Here is an 18,870-nt window from a genome sequence, read left to right on the forward strand (position 1 = left end):
GGTTACTATTTCTCCACAGCCTTTGAAAATATTCTCCAGTCATTTTATACATTTGCTGGCAGCATCTCAGTCAGGAACTCAATCTACTGGGTCAAGAATCAAAGACCTACTCATCCACACAACCACAAGTCATATAAAAATACTCATCTGAAAGTTCTAATACATATGCAGAGGAAGTTGTGTAAGTCCATGTTGGCCCTGTGCTTGCTGCTTCACTCTCTTTGAATTCATATCATCCTTGATCAGTTTATTCAGAGGGCCTTGTTCTCCTGGTCTCCTCCATCCTCTCTGACTCTTACAGTCTTTTCTCCTCCTCTTCCTTAGAGGTCCCTGAGCTCTAAGTGGAGAGATGTAATGACGGCATCTTATTTAGAACTGTTTCAAAGTTTCAAGGACCTGCTGTCTCTCTGTCTCTCTCTCTGTCTCTCTCTGTCTCTCTCTGTCTCTGTCTCTCTGTCTGTCTCTGTCTCTCTCTCTCTCTCCTCTCTCTCTCTCTCTCTCTCTCTCTCTCTCTCTCTCTCTCTCTCTCTCTCTCCCAATCCCCCTTCTCTGAATCTTATCAGCCTATTCCTATATGCTGCAGAAGGAAGCATGTCTGATGATGACTGAATAGACACAGACCCATGAGTACAGCAGATGATGTGGGATTCCCCTCTGTATGCTATGAATATGCTTTGTTACCATTTGTTAATAAAGATTCTGCTTGGGCCTATGGGAGGGCAGAATAGTGAATGGTGGAAAATCCAAACAGAGATACATAGAGCGAGTAGGTAGAGCCAGAGAGATGCCATGTAACTGCCAAGGAAGACAGATGCTGGAGCCGAAATTTTACCCGGTAAGTCACAGCCTCATGGTGATACACATATTAATAGAAATTGGCTAATTTAAGATGTAAAAGATAAATATGGAAGCCTGAGCGAATAGGCCAAGCAGTGTAGCAATTAATATAGTTTCTGTGTGATTATTTGTGTCTGGATATCTGGGAAACAAACAAACAGTCTCTGTTTATATAACGATGCCCATGCTGGCCAACTTCATCCGCATAAAGCCTAAGAAATCTAACAAGTACAGCTTCTTGGCAGCCATATATTTTCAGATAGATTCTGTTTGGTGTCCATGAGCAGAGGACAGCTCCTTTAAGAGAAGGCTTCCTGACTCAGCATTAGTAGCAAAAAGCATGGCTTCATTAAGAGACAACTTCCTGGCTTATGCTGGTAGCAAGAACTCTGGCTCTTTCAGGAGAACCTACACTGAAATAGAGACTGTGAGCATTGTGTTACAAATTACTTAGTAGCAACATAGATCTGCTGCATCCTGGAGCTGGGGCAGTAAACATGGCTTACAGAGGCAGCGAACATACCTCCACCATGTTGGACAGGGGGAGCAAATAGGCAGTGCTGCAGAGTTGGCCCTAGCCAAGACCACTTAGCATTAAAAAAATAAGGTGCTCCTTACTCCAGATTCTGATGAAAAAGACCCCTGAATAGGTCACAGAGTTGGATAAATGTACATGGGCTTGAGAGAGAAGAAAGAGTACATACACTCATAGGTTAAATGAATGAAAATAATTAAATATTAAAAAGTAATAGAGTAAAAAAACCCATGTAAAGATGGATTATACAGAGAGAGTCTTGATTGTGTATATTATTATATTTTCTTTGAAATTTTTGACTACAGAGAGACATTTGATGGGGTCTGCTAAGTTAAACCAACATAAATGTATCTAGGCTTCACAATTTGGTTCCAAGCATAAATAGCTTTGGAAAAGAGGTTCTACTTTTGTTTCCACAGATGCAAAACCCTGCGGATTCCTTATATGCTAATGGGGTTAAATGGGACAAATCCTTTGAAAGGTCTCTCTGTGAACCCTAAAAATACTTTACCCAACAAACAGCAGGAAACAGTTTGGAGAAAACTATGCCCAGATTCCCTAAATATTGTTTAGAAATATTTGTTTTCCTTACTATGAAAAATGGTAAATTAGATATAGAACTTTAGACTCACAAAGATAAGATAGATTATAGAGCATTTTCCTTAATTTGCCAAATGTGAATGGACCAAATATTGTAACTGTAATTCTTGTTTGATACCTATTTTTCTATACATAATTTTACTATGTTAAACTTAAAACCCTATTTTTTAATTGGACAGAAAAAGGGAGATTATGTGGGATTCCCCCCTGTATGCTATGAATATGCTTTATTACCATTGCTTAATAAAGATGCCACTTGGACCTATGGAAGGACAGAATAGACCAAGGCAGGAAATACCAACAGTGAAAGAGAGAGAGAGAGAGAGAGAGAGAGAGAGAGAGAGAGAGAGAGAGAGAGAGAGAGAATGCTGAATCAGAGAGACATTATGTAGCTGCCAAAGGAGACAGATGCCAGAGCCAGAAACTTACCCAGTAAACCACAGTTTCATGGTGATACACAGATTAATAGAAATGGGTGATTATGTAAGAGATAGTGAAAAGCCTGAGCGAATAAGTCAATCAGTGTTCTAATTAATATAGTTTCTGTGTTATTATTCATGTCTGGGTGGCCAGGAAATGAAGGAGCAGTCTCTGTTCATAAGCATAAACTTACTAAGAGTCATTCTATTGATACAGTTTTGTCTTTAGACAATACTTGTTTGATTTTACTCTAGATCTCTGGGCTATCAAGTTTCTGGTTCTTGGTCACCAAAAAGTGTTAGGTATGGTTTCTGTCTTGTAGAATGGACCTTAAGTCAAATAAAATATTAGTTGGCTACTCCACAGGTTGTGTGCTACTTCACTAAGAGAAGTAGGTCTATCTAAATTGCTTGTCTGATTTTGATGTCCGTTTGGTGAGTACCTATCAAAAAAATTACCCATTTCTTTAAAACTTTCCAATTTGGTAGAGTCATAAGGCATTTTGTTTAATTGGTTGGTTTGGTTTGGTTTTTGGGGAGATTGGCTGGGGGTGCATGTATTTATTCATTCATTCATTCATTCATTCATTCATTTTCTTCTCATACAATATATCTCAAGCACAGTTTCTCCTCCCTCCACACCTTCTAGTTGGTTTTAAAGAATATACTTATGATTCTCTGAATTTTCTCAGTGTCTGTTGTTATGTAATTGAAAGGTATAAACAGTCTGTGCTGCCAGCTTTGATCTCTTAGAATATGCAGTACATTAGTTCAGGCCTTTTTGGCCTTTAGACAATATTTATTGTTATTAATTAATCATTCTCAGGTTTCACCTTATTTGACCCAGACTTTGTAGTTAATGATTACCCTTTTATCAACCGCTAAAAGACCTCATTTCTCCGAGTGTAATGATGAATAGTGTCATTGTGATTCAGCAATTTGAGAAAAACCAAGATTATTCTAACTTTACCAAAACAGATCCAACAGAAAAATCTCACAGATATAAGTGCAGGATGTAAACAAAGTACATGAAGGTATCATACACTTAGGGTGATGATTATCCAGATTATTAAGTAATGATTTTCACTTAAATCTCTGAAAGATTTTTATAAGTCTTATATTTAGAAAAATAGATACTATAGCAGAGGCAGCTAATATTTGGCCACCAAAGTAATGGCTTGTGAGTATACACAGAAAATCACTTTTTCCTTCATTGCTACAAGAAGCCAAAGTTCAAAGTTCTATTATGCTTTGTTCTTTCTGGTCATTGTTAAAAGCAGAAAATCACAGTACTATATGAATAAATACATTTATACCTCTACCCTTAAAGTCCATTGATCATTGAGATTCTAAGAAAAACCCACTTTTTAATAATACCATCATAGAATATTCTAGCATGCTAAGAACCAGTAGATATTACCTGTTCCTTATAGAGTTGAGTGAGTGTGTTGGTCATTGTTGATTCCCCTCAGGATGTGCATGTGTTTGCAGAAGTGGGAAAGGGTGGCAGCCATCTTGACCATCTCACTCTATCACACCAATGAGGCTGCAAAATATGTGTTTAGAATAAGTTGTAATCCCTATATTTTCTCATCAATCTCTTGATTTTATTCCCCTGCAGATTTATATCATGTAAATATATTAATATTTGCCATCTATAATCTTTCCAGAGGCTAATTAAGCAAAATATATCATGTGCCCCTAAAATGATGCATGTACTCCCATACATTCCTCTGTATCTTTGACAGACAAATTGTGCTCCTTGGGTTTAATGTACTTAAGTCATATTACCCACTTTTGCCTAAGTGGCATAAAATTACAGCTATTTTCTGCTTTCATTTTAATCAACATCTCATAGAATATATATGAGATTAGAATTACAGCCATATCAATCTTATTATTGCACTGAGATATGAAAAGACTTTGTTTTTACTAATTGGTCTTCTATTTCAGCACAGCCTTTGAAAATATTATTCAGTTCATTTTATACATTTGGAGACTGCATCTCAGTCTGTAACTCAGTCTACAGGCACAAGCATGAAAGACCTACTGATTCACACAACCACAATCTTATAAAAATACTAGTCTGAGCCGGGCAGCGGTGGCGCACGCCTTTAATCCCAGCACTCGGGAGGCAGAGGCAAGCAGATCTCTGTGAGTTCGAGACCAGCCTGGTCGACAAGAGCTAGTTCCAGGACAGGCTCCAAAGCTACAGAGAAACCCTGTCTCGAAAAACAAACAAACAAACAAACAAAAACTAGTCTGAAAATTATAATGTATGTGCAAAGTAAGTGTTTCAGATCTCTATTGACCCTGTGCTTGCTCCTTTACTCTCTGCGAATTGATATCATCCTTGCTCAATTGATTCAGGGGGCCTTGCTCTCCTAGTATCCCCCATTCTCTCTGACTCTTATACTCTTTCCTCCTCCTCTACCTTCAAGTTCCCTGAGCTCTAAGGGGAAGCATGTATTGGAGGCATCCTCTAGAACTGTCTGTTTCAAGAACTCTCTCTCTCTCTCTCTCTCTCTCTCTCTCTCTCTCTCTCTCTCTCTCTCTCTCTCTCTCTCTCTCTCTCTCTCTCTCTCTCTCCCATCTCTACAACCATACCCCATCTCTCTGCATAATGTCTGGCTGTGGGTCTGTTCCTATCTGCTGCATAAAGAAGCATCTCTGATGATGACTAAATAGGCACTGACCTATGAGTACGGCAGAATATTACTGAGAGTCATTGTGTTTCTCTAGACAGTGCTATTGGGTTTTACCCTAGCTTCTCTGTGAGTTTGAGGACAACCTGGCCTTCAAAGTGAGTTCCAGGCCAACCAGAGATGCAAAGACGGACCCTGTTGATGAGCCAGCCATCCTTTAAGTTCATGAGGCAGTCTTTTCTTTTTCAGCGGCTACACTGACCTCTTGTGGACAGTTTGTGCTAATGTCCCAGGTCAGAGAAAAACCAACTTGGTTCCCCAGCAATGATAGATGTGACTCAGAGAAACTGAAAAACGAAGGAACTGAATCAATCAATGAAATAAAAAGATAATAATTATCTAGCAATTCTAGGTATAAACAGCAAAATTCATAAGTCAAAAGCCAATCATAACTATATGCATTGTGCAAAAGTAATGATATGATATCAAAATGGACACAAACATGGTGAATCACAATATTTTAAAAAACAAGATAGGTGATTATGACTAGAAAATCATCAAAACAAAGGAATTAGAGTATAAATCGTGGATGAAGATGGGCCTAAAGTAAGGTGGTATCAATCCCTTGAGAACGTTTATTGACAGTTTGGGGCCACTTAGCTGACTATTGTGAGCTGTGGAAGTTGAAGATCAGGGAGGTAGAGAATTAGTATTTCCGACTATGATAGTCATTCTTTTCCTTTACGATTTATTTTATTTTAAATTATGTGTTTGGGTTTGTAAGTGCATTTGAATGCAGGCATCCAGAGAGGCCAGAGGCATCAGGCTCCCTGAAGACAGAGTTACAGGCAGTTATAAATAGCTCAATGTAGGTATGGGAATCAAACTTGGTCCATGCAATAAGTGCATGCTCTTAATTACTAAGATATCTTTCAGGCCTTGTTTATTATGTATTATTATTCTTTCTCTTCCTTTTAAATTCATATTATTAGTTATATTTCCTGCAACTAGTGGATGCACTTCTATAGTAATCTTTTACCATTTATTAAAAAAAAAAAGTAAGGGATATATATTAAAGATTAAAACCGGACATGACTGTGAGACTGCAACTCACGACCTCCACCTACTTCTCAGCCCAAAAAGCTGCGCAAACCCAAGGCCCTGCCTTTTTCTCTTCTAAGGGCCTTTCTTTCCTTGTCTAGTATCTGCCAGGGAACTCCATGATAAATTTTGGCCATGTGAATATGAACCCCACATCTCAACTCAATGCTCTACTCCAATTGGACACCAGACCCCAACATAGTCAAAATTTTCATAACCTTTCTCCCTTCCTGTCTTAAAAAAAGGCATGGCTATAACATAGAAAAACTATATACAATAAGCATGATTATGAAGTAAAGTCTAAATAGAAAGGAAGGCTATTAACATTAATAAAAATGAAACTACATAGAATAAGAACAATTATTGAGTAAGAAATATATTCAAAATGTCTAGTCCATTTGTAATTGGCAAATTGAGAGAAATTGTTCCATTAGCTGTCCTCTCCTAAAGAATCCAAAGTTTCTAACCTAAATACCTTCAGACATTATTAAGAAAAATAGTAACTGCAGCAATCCAGCCTTCAGTCTCAACAAAGACCTGAGAAGAATACAATCTTACCTGAGTAAGCAGGAAGTGCAGAGCAAGCAACTTCCAACAATGCAAGAAATGACAGAAACAGCTGGCTGCCTGGACAGTCATCCAGGTTTCCTTTGTAACGTCGGGCATCCAGCTTTGACCTAAAAGCCTAGAATATCTGACACACTTTTCTAAGAAGCAGGAAATTTTAAAGACTGTCCCAGCCTGTCATGGCAGTCACTTTTTTGTGTCCTACCCTGCCAATTTGGACATCATATTATCAGCAGTCAGGGCAATGTCAATTTCTTGCTTAAATGGCTAGATTTTGCCACAAAGAAACAAACTTCAATATGGAGGTTCTTTGATGCCCATCATATTTTCTGAAGTAGATCAGTCCTGCCAGGAGCAGATGTCTCATTGTCATGAAAATCTTTAGGCTATTAAAGCATCTTAAATGCCATATTCTGTAGCTTTCTGAAGTGTTTGATTATCACCTATCAATCTAAAATATATCTGTATGATCTTGAAAACATTCCTAATATGACTATAAATTTGATAGTTATGAGTGATTAACTATTAACCTATATTTATTATCGTAAATAGCTTTCAAGGACTAAACCTTTTAATTACATAATTAATTGAACTGCATAGGTTCAATACTTTAAACAAAAATAGAAACATATGTACAGTATAACAAAAATAACCTTAAATTTGTATCAATGTATCAAAATATATCAAACAAAAGCAGAAGCAGTTAACAAAAATCACTTAAATTTGTATCAGTATACAAAACTCCATACCAATGTAAAATTTTTTGAGATTAATAGTTATGTTGGGAATTAAATTAGATCCAATAATCTGCATTTTTCCCACCGTTCCTATCACTCCTTTTTCTTTTGGAAAGAGATCCCTGAGTCTAACCTCCTTTGAATTCTACATTCTTGACCATGACCAGTAACAAACATTAATCCATTGAATGACCAAAAACTATCCACCACTCCTTTTGGGAATGTGGGTGTCATGTTTTCTAAACTGTTTCCTACTAACATGGGTACTGGCATTGAAAAGACCCTCGTTTTCAAGGGTGGCGATTTCCCCCTTAACTCGATGACCCGAACCAACAGATGCAATTAGCATGAGGTTATTTTATTAATTTCACAGGCGTCTGTGGGTGAATCAGCAGGTCTCGCCAACTGATCACACCGATCCGACTTTTTGTTCAGCTTTTATAGGTTTACAGGTTACATGTGCGGGGGGCTTAGTAACAGTAATTCTATTGGTAGGGGCTTGGGTCATCTTGGGGACAGTCCCATTTGTCTGTTCCCAGGTTTTCTCACAAGGTATACTTCATCAATTTGACAGCTGTGATAAGGAGGTCTGAGATCTTAGTCCCGTCAGCTAGTCTCTTGACCAGATGTATCCCATAAAATACCCTGCTGTGGTGCCAGTTGTCCATAACAGAGACAGTATCTGACCCAAAGGTCACCTTATCTCTGTCTCCTAAAGGTTGCTCAATTCACCTCTGTCATTTATCAGGACTGGCCAGGACACCATTCTAAATTTATAGGGGGGGCGTTCTGGTCTTAATGAAACAGCCAGTCGTAAAATGACCTAAGCTTCCCAAACATCTGAGAAAACAGCTCCCTGTGAGTGAATGATCCTTGATCTGCTGGAAAAGCTGCTGATGGTCTGTTCTCATTCTCCCAGACTTGCAACTATATATATATATATATATATATATATATATATATATATATATATTCCTCATTTTTGGAATCCATATTTATTTCTTGGACTCTTCAGCATCTTTAAGGGACCCTGAGAAAACTGAGATAATGGTCAAGTCCCAGGGAGTCCAGCTGTTGTTCAGTTTTGGTATTATGGGACAATGCAAGGTGATGTGGGATTCCCCTCTCTATGCTATGAGTATTTTTTATTGCCATTGGTTAACAAAGAAGCTGCTTTTGGCCAGTGGCTTCACAGAATTTAGTCAGGCTGGAAAATATAGAGAGAGTGTAGGCAGTTTCAGAGAGACACCATGTAGCCACAGGCAGAGAAAGACACCCATGCTCCAGTACTGGTAAACCACCAGCCTTGTAATAAAATATGAAATAATAGAAATGGGTTAATTTTAGATGTAAGAACTAGGTAGTGTCGGGGACGGTAGGCCCCAACATAGAAACTATCTTTTCCTGTCTGGACTGGTATGGAGGCGCGAGAAATAACCAGACACAGTTTACACAGTCATCATGGAAGGGCATCTTAGGCTTCTCTACAGCTGAAGATCTACCCGCATTTATTATGCAAAACTTCTTTTATCCCCCTGGTGAACCAAGGTGGAAGCTCATTAATATTCTCTTTCCGGGAGCCTTGGGGCTATGGAAACACCTGCAACTTAGTCACTGGCTTTAGCAAACACCTCTCCCCAGGCGATCTACATTTTTAACAAAGGAGAAAGGAGCGATACATCCTGGCTTTTGTTAGTTGGCTGTCTTACTTGTTTGGCAGGGTTTTATCTGCTTAGTGGCCAGTGTGCCTGCCTGTAAATTATTTTATATAAAATATGGGCCCACAAGATAGAAATACACTTAAGCTATTGACCAAATAATATTGAAATTAACATAGATCCTGTGATATTTAAATATTTAATTATTAAAACCTTTTCGCAACAAAAAGAGACAGGTTGGCTCCTAGCGGCAGACTCTTATTCCCTCCAAAGAAGACAGAAGACAGACAGGTGCAGAACAACGTCCCTCTGCGGTTCGCTTCGACTGCTGAGTGCTGACCATTGGACCTAAAGACCTCCAGACGTGGACAGAATCGCTGGAATTGAGAGCCTGGCTGCTCAAGTCAAGGTAGGCCTGTCTTCCTACAGATTTCTTAGCCCACAGGGTCTTCTGGAGCCTGGCAGGCCTGGCGCTAACCAGCAAAGGTCAAGTGCAAACTTCAGTGACCATGGAAGACCCAAAAAGAGTAGCTCTGGGTGCCAACCAAGTAAGTTCTCTGTCATTTTTTTAATCAGAAACTTAAGTAAAATCTTATCCTTCTCAAAGATCTCTGAGCAGTTGAGGGCTGTTTATCAGGTATAACTATAGTACTGAATCTGTTTGGAGAGCTGGGTCTGAGCTTGACCGCACTGGCTCTCAACTTCATAGGTAAGATTTACACTTGTAAAAAGGCAGAAAGCAGAAAAAAAACCTGCTTGTAATATAAGATTAGTGGCAGAACTGACAATGGCTAGGATTAAAGCTGTACCTTGATGACTGGATCCAGGCCTTTTCTTAGCTTTCTGAAATTCCAGCCTCATGGCAGAGGTACCATCTGGAGTTATGCTTATTGCCACAACTCTATGGCATTTCAAGTTCCCTGCCATGACCAAAAAGCATGCAGTCAGCTTTTCATCAACACCGTTTAAGTGTTTTGTGGCAGAACCTCTTAAAAGAGCTGCAAGATTTTGCAGCCAAAGCTGAGTAAGGAAGCCTCTCTTAAATGTGACACATTTGCCTCTAACAATCAGAGCCCACCTGAGAAAATGCTGCTGTCAATAAGCTGTGCTTAACTCTATTCTTTTCTTCCTAGAATTACTTCCAAAGCTCTCTCAGGCTTTCAGTGGATGCAGTTGTCTGCACGTTTGGCACCATTTGTTGACTGTGGTTTTTGTTCCAACAGGTCCCACATCTGTTTGGTCCTTGTTCTGGGGTTTTTGTTCTGCCTGGTTCCTTTTCCAGTGAGGCAGTCACATCTTGCTTCCTTTTTGTCTGGATCACAACTACAGACTGAAACTGCCCTCTTCCCAGAGTACTCATTGGCCTGCCTATTAACTGCCTGGTTGCCATCACCTCGCCCATACTTCCTGCCTGGATACTGGTCAATCAGCATTTTATTAAAAATAATACAAGTAACAGGATAAAAGACCATTGGCCCAGAGCACCTTGGAATGTTTAAACATATATCTTTACACATGAATTGGCTCAAATATACTCCATCACATACAGAACACCCAGGGAGGAAAAGAGGGAATGAGATACAGACAAGAAAGAATTTTCCAATCTCAGTGACAATCCAAGAATGTAGATTCATGTTCAGAACTCTACATGCAATTTTTCCTGCCATCGGTGTTTAATATTACATTAAGATTCTTACATTACATTAAGATTCTTAGAGTCCTAAAGTAAAATTGACTTATCATTAAAAGACAATGATTGCATAGATTTGAACTCATGTGAATCAAAAACAAGAACAATAACTGAACAACCAAAAACAGACAAAACCTGAGCATGCAGTGGGAAGGTAGGTACATTATACTACCCAAAGCCATGGAACTATGGACAATTATTGGCTTGTGAGAGAGAAAGGCCCAGGTAAGTCTACCTTTCTTTACCGGAAGACCATATATTCAAGAATATTTGTAGAGCACAAATTGGTCTTGAAAGATTCTTTTTTAAGGACACTGATTAGAGTGAATAGAGAAGGGCATGATTTATGCAAGATTGGGGTATAGGAATGAATATTACAAAAGTATATTATATGACCCCACAAAGGAATAAAGAAAAAAATGTCTGTTTCAATTGGTGTGGTCATAGTCATCATTTGGGCAACAGATGGAGTTCCAATGTGCAAATATTGCAGGCATATTCTGATCTACTTAGTCTACAACAATAGCTCTACAAAGAACACAAGTCTTTTTGTGAGTTGATACAGCAGGTTGAGTATTTTATTTTAAAACCTATACTGTCACTGCTTCAGATGCAGTGATACTTGGGAGAATGGGCCAGAAAATGAGGCAGAATAAAGGATCAAGCAATAGCCAACTTTATTCAGAGAATCAGACAACGTCTACTGTAAAGGTTAGGAAAGGTCATATGAGCAAATATCACAATAGTTGAAGCTAAGTACAATCATAACAAGAAGCTGTGGGGCAAAAATATGTTTTTCCACAGAGTACCACAAAGGACAGTTTAAATATTACCTGGATAACAACAACAAGCAGTAGTGGTTACTCTGAAGTAGATTCACTCCTATTTACCACACCTGAGAGAAGGGCAAAAACACATTCCAAGAAATAATAGGATATTAAGATAAATGTATTAGGATATTAAGATAAATGTAAAGCAGTTTTCTATCCTCCATAGTAATTTATTAATAAAATTTGAAAATCCATACAGTTCTGTAACTCTCTTTAAAACTGATTGTTAGTCAGAGATAATATACAGCAAGGATCAAAGCCATCTGATTTTTGACATTGAGCATGAAAAGGAAGGTAAGCAGTTAGTATTTTATGGCCCTTATGGGGTAAATAAATCCATTCTAAAGGTGTATTCTTTGTGCTACACTACATCTAGGAGACAATTAAGTGGTGAAAATAAGTTTAAAGGCAGCAAAGGATACACACTGTGGAGGCCACAGAAGTGGTTCCACTCCACCTTGAGCAAAGTCAGAGAATTCAAGCCTAGGATAAGACAGGAGGTTTGACCCAGGGAGTGGCTGCTTACAGGATACTTGGTCTAAGGTGTAGTCACTGCATGCCCTACCTAAAATATCTGAATGCTTAACTCAGGAAATAGTGTCTTGACATGCGACATACTGAAGCAAGTAATTCTTATAGTTGCTCTTTGTGTCATATTAAATCAGTCTTTTGCCTTCTTCCCCCTTTTTTGGCTTAAGGTATATAAGCATATGGAAAATAAACATGTACATATTCAGTATTCACTGGATAACCCTCCTGCTTCTATCCCCCATCTCTGTATTTCTTTCATATCTCTGTTCCTCCTGCCTAATTTTTCTAATCCACATACTGCTCACTACCCTGGAACATGCAAGTTCCATCCAGGCTGAACCCCAAAAGATGTCACCCCAACAAATGTCACCCCAACTTGTGGCTATGACACCACACAATATACAATACATCTTTAAGTTTAAAATTAAATAGCTATAATTCTTCCTTTAAACTTAGGATAAAATTAAGAAATATATAATGTTGTCTCTCCTTACAGAGTTTTAGATAGATTGGTTAGATCCTAATTAGGCATTTATAAGTTGGTATATAGAAAATTAACATGCCCTAATAATTTGTGAAAGGCATTGAATGTTTTTATTTTTTGATGAATATGTATAACCATTTATTAGGATGTATCTAACATTAAATGGAGTTGAATTTTCCTCACGTATGAAGAGGCTATGTCAGTAGGACTGGTAATCCACTCCTGGAATACTACAACATAGTATACACTTCACTAGTGAATTTCTCATATGCTTTCCCGGGTGTCTCTGTTAAGTTTTTTTTTTATTTTATTTAATATTTTAAAAATTTCCATCTCCTCCCCTCCTCTTCCCCCTTCCCTCCCCTCCCTTCCACCCATACCCCCACTCCTTCCCTCTCCAGGCCAAAGAGCAAACAGGGTTCCCTACCCTATGTTAAGTCCAAGTTCCTCCCAACTCCCCCCAGGTCCAGGAAGGTGCTCAACCAAACTGACAAGGCTCACACAGAGCCCATCCATGCCGTAGAGTTCAAGCCCATCGCCATTGTCCTTGGTTTCTCAGTCAGCCTCCACTGTCTAATGGACATTTGTGTGGGAGGTGGGATGTTGCTTAGCAGTTGTTCTAGTAACTAGTTGCCCCAGATATTACACAGTGTCTCATTGCTGTACTTTTTCAGGTGTAATAGTAAGCCCATATTTATGTAGTACATCCTGAGTCATGGCACTAGGATTTTATTTAATTTTTGAATTTTATTTAAAACCTAATTCATACTTATGTACTTTTCCACATGGGAATATAGGTCTCATAATCCCTTGCAACTATTTTCCTAGTCCTTTTCCTTCTTGATAACCCAACCTTTCTATTATAATTTTGATTCTGAAAAATGGGTATCATTAGATTTGGGACTATAGATCACTGCATGAGTTCATTGTAGGAAGTCTTTCCATCAGAATTAATCACAACATGAGTAACATAAGTCTGTAGGATTTCTTCTGGGCCTATACATTGTAATTTTGTAACATTCTGTTTAACCTTTTAGAACTCATAGTTCCCAACCCTATCAGGGTTGAATTTACTCCCCATAACAAGCCACTTAGGTGCCCATTATTCCATGGTTATAATAGAAACATCAGTCCCATCATAACTAATTAATACTGTAAACATTTTTCCTTTATTTTAAAATCCAATAATGGTTTATCATTTTCCTTTTGTAGAGTGCTTAACTCTATAGTATTACTTGTACTGAGTCCTTGCTCAAAAAGCATATCTCTTTGTGAAGGGCTATATAGACAATACTAATAACTGCAATTTTTCTTCTGTCTTAAATGACCAATTTGTAGGCACTGCAATGTCCCCTGTTTAATCTCCATCAATAATTCCTGCACGAACTATTATTGCATTCATGGATAAACTGCTGCAACTCCATAAAAGTCCATCTGTTTGAGGTAGTATAAGTCCCCAGTATTCTGGGTGTAACCTAAAAGGACACTGAAGAGAGGAAACAGCAATACTTTAGTGCAAGGACTACAAATAGCAGCACTTCCTTGAATGACATCTTGTGACAAAAGACTAGATTGATTACAATCTGAAGTCTGACATCAATGTTGTTATTTCCGCATCCAAAGCCTTTTATTTTGGGGGTCTTTAAGGAACCCCTCAACATATTTCCCTATTGTTGACTGGTATTTTTATTGTTTCCAGGCAATACATTTTCATTATGATAATAATTAGTGCAACATTTCTTAACCCAGTGTTTTCCTTTCTTGTATAAAGAGCATAAGTCTGGAGCTCATTGATTCTAAACTTTCAATTGTAGGGGCAATTTACATTGCTTCTTCAAGTGACCACTTTGCTAACATATGTTTTGTATTGCATAGATTTCTATACCAGCTAATTTTCTCTGTTCATAGATCCATACATTTCTAATGAGCTTGAGAAAATCCATAACATTTTATATCTCTCTTTGAGGTTTGATTAATCCTTGGCAATCTTCATCACCATTATCAAAAGCTTAGTGTGTTAATAATAACTCTTGAATTTGTTCCCCTTTGCTTGATTTTCAAAAGCATCTTTGAGTCTCTCTATGAAATAAACATAACGCTCAGAGGAACTTTGCATATTTTTTATCTACCTAGACCTAAAGTCAGATTCCGTATCACTTTTCATTCTGGCAGCCATGAGGAGAGCTGCCAGAGACATATGATACAGCTGCTAATCTGTTGATACCCATTTACCACTCCCTGTCAGCATTTCATATGAAACATTTAGGATTAACCCTCAGTCCTAGCTGTGGAATTACTCATGGGCTTTATCTGCAAACCATACTTGCCACTGAAGAAGTTTGAAAGGGCTTAGAAGTTTTTTAGCAATTATATGAAAATCATACAGCAACCACTGTGCACTATTGTTCAAACCAAAAGAATTCATAACTACATGGAGCAGTAGATCCACAGGAAGCAAAAGCCTTCCTAAAATCTTTCATTTCATCCATGACTAGTCCCTGATAAACATTTGGATTTTTTTAAATTTCACTGGAAACACCACGCTGAGCTCATGAGGCCAGGGAGGAATTGGTAAATTAACTCTTTCTTCTTGCCATGCCCAAGCTCTTCTAGATTGAAAAGTTAGATTTTTGATAGGCTCTCTGAAATCCTTGTCAAAAAGTAGAAAGAATGCAAGATTCAGTTGATTATCAGATTCCTTACCCCATGCTTCAGGATCGTCTTTAGGCAATACAGGAAACATTTTTTTTTTTTTGTTTTTGTTTTTTTTTTTTTTTGGTTTTTCGAGACAGGGTTTCCCTGTAGTTTCTAGAGCCTGTTCTGGAACTAGCTCTTGTAGACCAGGCTGGCCTCGAACTCAGAGATCTGCCTGCCTCTGCCACCCGAGTGCTGGGATTAAAGGCGTGCGCCACTACCACCCGGCTAGGAAGCGTTTTTAAAGGAGACTCCAAAAAGTGAGCTGAGAGAGCCATCACCAGGATCGTTAACAGTGGTGTCATATTTACTTTTGATTTTACCCACACTGGGAATTTTTTCTCTTTTTACCTCCTTTACTAATTTTAAGATGTTATCATCCAGTTTATATTCATGCAAGGAATTAGCCATCTCTTCCTCATGATTAATAACCTCCTTATCTTCCTTTAGTATTTTAATAATAGTCCAAATCAATCCCTAACTGACCCCCAAATTGAATGGGGATCTCTTCCCATTATTTATATGCCTTTCCAATTTTCATTCAAACAGATTCTTCTTCATCTAAAGTGCCTTCTCTTGGAAACTTGTGGTTATAATCACAAGTAATAGTCAACTCTATTCAGAGAATCAGACAATGTATACTCTGAGGGTTTAGAAAGGTCATATGAGTAAAGATCACATGAGTTGAAGTTGTATATGATCACTACGACAAGTCATATGTGATGAAAATAAATGTTTTTCCATAGAGTCTTACTTTGGTTTTTATTGTTGTGAAGAGTCATTTTGACCATGGCAGCTCTTATAAAAAATACATGTAATTGTGATAGCTCACTTAACCATTATCGTTATGAAGGGTTGTGTGGCCCTGTGCAGATAAACATGGTGCTGGAGCTGAGAATATTACATTTTGCAGGAAACAGGAAGTCCCAGGATTGAATTTTACAAATATAGGCCTGAGGAAAGCCATTCCTCACAGGCTCTAAAATGTTTCCTGCATACTATTGACACATAATAGGGGATTTTGTCATGCCTTGAAGGTAATACAGTTCATTGATAGCAGAGTTGAGGTCCTTAATGGTTGAATGAAAGAACAGAAAACCTAAAATACACCTTATTGTCGAAATGAATATGTAAAATATAAAAGCAATCTTTTAAATGTAAAACTCTTAAAGGCCAATCTTTAACAATTGCTGTCTGTAGGTAAACACAGAAAGGAGAGTTTAACATTATCTGGAAAACAATAGCAAGCAGTAATGGTTAACTTGAAATAGATCCACTCATATCTGTTACACCTGGGTTGAAGATGAAAAACACATACCGAGAACAAACTTTCATTTCCAAGAAATTGAGGTCACAAGACACTTTTCCTGTTTTCTTAGAGAGTTCTCTCAAGCACTCAGAATTCTTTTCATGTGACTACATTCCTGGATCATGTTCCAAAAACTACTCATTTTCTCTTATCTACCATGTACTGCATGTGTTCAACTGGAAATCAGTATTTCATAGTTCAAGTCTCAAGTCAAAACGAATCTAAAAAATATCTCTCTGTGAATTTAGTTTCTTCTTGCTCTGAGACAGGAAAATATTTTACCAAGGTTATGACTATAAGAATCTTCACATAGGTTTTCTTGGAATGAGGAGGGAGGGGAAACGGCACTGTGATGTAAACTAAACTAATAAATTTAATTAAGTAAAAAAGAATCTTCATGTAGAAAATCTCCTTTCAGTTCCTTATAGTTCATGTCTAAGACTGCTAATTAATGTCAACCTGCATTCTAGGTCATCCAAAAACCAATGCCTTTGAAACTCATGGCGGAGCCAATGAAATCTATGAGGCGATCCATTTTGGAATCCCTATGATTGGTATTCCTTTGTTTGTAGAGCAGCATGATAACATTGCCTACATAGTAGCCAAAGGAGCAGCTGTTTCATTAGATTTCAGAACACTGTCAAGTTCAGATTTGCTCAATGCACTGGAGGCCATCATAGATATTCCTTCATGAGTATGACCTTTTAAAAATGTGTATATGTTATTTATTTATCATTTATTGTGCTTTTTTTACTGAAGGCCAAAGGAGCAAAAATTATCCTGAAGGCAAAAATAATGGACGATACAGAGACAAATTAGGGTATGATTCAAAGCCATAGGATTTTCCCTCTTTTTGTTATTACTTTTTATTTCCATGTTGTGCCATATATTTTTTCCTATGTAAATCAGACGGGTCCTAATTGTGTAATCCTTCTACTTCATCCTTCAAACTGCTTGGCCAATAGGCATACGCCACTAGCTCTGGCCAATTTTTATTTTCAATTCTTTTAGTAAAGTAATTGGTCAGAGTTTTAAGAATAGCATAAAATTTAAATAGCCAATAAGTGAAGTGAAATGAAATGTTAGGGGTGGTGCCAGATGTATTACACCTAGAAGCCATAGGAAAATATTGCAACAGAGAAGCTTGAATATTATAAAAGAGATATGTAGCTTTTATGGAAGTTGAAACTTTCTACATCGAAATAACATAGGTATTAACATAAAAGTAAATGTATGGTTAAATATTTAAATATGCAACCTGTTTTAGGATAAATCAAATAATGAAAACATTATTGTGAAGCAAATTAACATGTTGATCATTATTTTTGTTTGACTAACAAAACCCATTTGGAAGCTATTTCCTGGAAAAAGGCTGTATCTCTCCAACGTTCAGCATTACTTCAGTGCCTATAAAAATGTTGGGTGGATTTAGAACCAGAGTGAAATCTACCTGTTTTCATGTTAGCATGGCTACTGGTGTCATCCTTATTCAGATCTTTTGGAAGAAGCTGCTTGTTTATTCCCAGTCACTCCGACTCGAAATAACCAATCAGAAACTATATTAATTACAACACGGCTTAGCCTATTTATGTATGCATATTTCTTGCTAGCTCTTATATCTTAAATTAACCCATTTCTATTAATCTGTGTATCACCAAATGATTTTGACCTACCAGTAAGGGTCTGCCATCTATCTTCTCTGGGGGCTGCATGACTTCTCTCTGACTCCACCTTCTTTTGCCCAGAATTCAGTTTAGTTTTTCCTGCCTAATTCAGTTCAGCCCTGTCATAGGCCCAAAATACTTCTTTATTAACTAATCTTATTGGCAGAATACTGTGGGTAATCCCATATCAAGATCTATTTTAGGGACCCATGTTGTTGAGAATGACTATTGATGCCATACTTATTCAGATTTTGTTAGGGACCTATGGTGTAGGAGGTCCTTCTGTTTTTGCTTGCTTTCATTGGTTAATAAAGAAACTGCTTTGGGCCCTTGATAGGGCAGAACTTAAGTAGGCAGAGAAGACAGAACTGAATTCTGGGAGGAAGAAAGCAGAGTCAGGAGAGACACCATGGAGCTGCCAGAATCAGACATGCCGAATTCCTGGTAAGCAACTGCCATGTGGCGATACATAGATTAATAGAAATGGGCTAAATCAAGGTGTAAGAGTTAGCCAATAAGATGTTAGAGCTAATAAGCCAAGCAGTGATTTAATTAATACAATTTCTGTG

The 18,870-nt window shown here is 37.8% G+C and overlaps 1 protein-coding gene and 1 long non-coding RNA gene across 4 annotated transcripts in view; one reads left to right on the plus strand and one right to left on the minus strand.

Moving 5' to 3' along the window:
- Window positions 1-5,418, minus strand: part of LOC119822933 — a 31,398-nt gene extending 25,980 nt beyond the window's left edge. For all 3 annotated transcript variants that reach the window (XR_005286872.1, XR_005286876.1, XR_005286873.1), the window contains exons 1-2: window positions 5,299-5,418; window positions 3,812-3,937 (exon numbers count right to left, since the gene is read on the minus strand). This is a non-coding gene — a long non-coding RNA (uncharacterized LOC119822933). The remainder of the gene's footprint in view (window positions 1-3,811; window positions 3,938-5,298) is intronic.
- The window catches only part of LOC119822892 (UDP-glucuronosyltransferase 2B7-like), a 72,869-nt gene that overhangs the window by 18,325 nt on the left and 35,674 nt on the right, over window positions 1-18,870 (plus strand). The gene's annotated exons all lie outside the window — the stretch shown is intronic.

This window comes from Arvicola amphibius, chromosome 1 (assembly GCF_903992535.2).
Source record: "Arvicola amphibius chromosome 1, mArvAmp1.2, whole genome shotgun sequence".
Lineage (NCBI taxonomy): Eukaryota > Metazoa > Chordata > Mammalia > Rodentia > Cricetidae > Arvicola > Arvicola amphibius.